We start from the raw sequence: 1833 nt of genomic DNA on the forward strand, positions 1-1833 counted from the left end.
AAGGAAGGTGCTTGGTGATTTTACTGCACCTACTCCCGACTTCTATGGGAGAAGTATCTCAATCCCTGCCATTGGAGCAAACAACTTTGAGCTTAAGCCTCAATTAGTTTCTCTAATGCAACAGAATTGCAAGTTTCATGGACTTCCATTGGAAGATCCTCATCAGTTCTTAGCTAAATTCTTGCAAATCTGTGACACTGTCAAGACCAATGGGGTTGACCCTAAAGTCTACAGACTTATGCTTTTTCCTTTTGCTGTAAGAGACAGAGCTAGGACATGGTTGGATTCACAACCTAAAGAAAGCCTGAACTCTTAGGAAAAGCTAGTTAATGCCTTCTTGGCAAAGTTCTTTCCACCTCAAAAATTGAGCAAGCTTAGAGTGGAAGTCCAAACCTTCAGACAGAAGGAAGGTGAATCCCTCTATGAAGCTTGGAAAAGATACAAGCAATTGATCAGAAGATGTCCTTCTGACATGCTTTCTGAATGGAGCATCATAGGTATTTTCTATGATGGTCTGTCTGAACTATCCAAGATGTCATTGGGTAGCTCTGCTGGAGGATCTCTTCATCTGAAGAAGATGCCTGCAGAAGCTCAGGAACTCATTAAAATGGTTGCAAATAACCAATTCATGTACACTTCTGAAAGGAATCTTGTGCATAATGGGACAACTCAAAAGAAAGGAGTTCTTGAGATTGATACTCTGAATGCCATATTGGCTCAGAATAAAATATTGACCCAATAAGTCAATATGATTTCTTAGAGTCTGTCTGGAATGCAAGCAGCAACAGGCAGTACTAAGGAAGCTTCCTCTGAAGAAGAAGCTTATGATCCTGAGAACCCAGTAATGGAAGATGTGAATTACATTGGAGAACCCTATGGAAACACCTATAATCCTTCATGGAGAAATCATCCAAATCTCTCATGGAAAGATCAACAGAGACCTCAACAAGGTTTCAACAACAGTAATGGTGGAAGAAACAGGTTTATCAATAGCAAGCCTTTTCCATCATCTTCTCAGCAACAGACAGAGAATTCTAAGCAGAGCCACTCTGACTTAGCAACCATTGTCTCTGACCTAATCAAAACCACTCAAAGTTTCATGACTGAAACAAGGTCATCCATTAGAAATTTGGAGGCACAAGTGGGTCAGCTGAGTAAGAAAATTACTGAACTCCCTCCTAGAACTCTCCCAAGCAGTACAGAAGAGAATCCAAAGAGAGAGTGCAAGGCCATAAACACGTCTCACATGGCCGAACCTGGAGAAGAGGAAGAGGCAGTGATCTCCACTGAGGAAGACCTCAATGGACGTCCACTGACCTCCATGGAGTTTCCTAATGAGGAACCATGGGAATCTGAGGCTCACATTGAGACCATAGAGATTCCATTGAATTTACTTCTGCCATTCATGAGCTCTGATGAGTATTCTTCCTCTAAAGAGGATGAAGATGTTACTGAAGAGCAAGTTGCTAAGTACCTTGGAGCAATCATGACGCTAAATGCCAAGTTGTGTGGTAATGAGACTTGGGAGGATGAACCTCCATTGCTCATCAAAGAACTGGATGACTTGACTAGGCAGAGATTACCTCTGAAGAGACAAGATCCTGGAAAGTTCTCAATACCTTGTACCATAGGCATCATGACCTTTGAGAAGGCTCTGTGTGACCTAGGGTCAAGCATAAACCTCATACCTCTCTCTGTAATGGAGAAGCTAGGGATTATTGAGGTACAAGCTGCAAGAATCTCACTAGAGATGGCAAACAATTCAAAGAAATAGGCTTATGGACTTGTAGAGGATGTCTTGGTAAAGGTTGAAGGACACTACATCCCTGCTGA

The 1833-nt window shown here is 42.1% G+C and overlaps 1 non-coding gene across 1 annotated transcript; it reads right to left on the minus strand.

The window, feature by feature from the left end:
* Positions 1 to 370: 370 nt before the first annotated feature.
* LOC112781483 (small nucleolar RNA R71) lies at positions 371 to 478 on the minus strand. The gene has a single exon (XR_003192259.1). It is a non-coding gene; the product is annotated as a small nucleolar RNA R71 (small nucleolar RNA).
* Between the last annotated feature and the right edge of the window lie 1355 nt (positions 479 to 1833).

This window comes from Arachis hypogaea, chromosome 19, assembly GCF_003086295.3.
Source record: "Arachis hypogaea cultivar Tifrunner chromosome 19, arahy.Tifrunner.gnm2.J5K5, whole genome shotgun sequence".
NCBI lineage: Eukaryota > Viridiplantae > Streptophyta > Magnoliopsida > Fabales > Fabaceae > Arachis > Arachis hypogaea.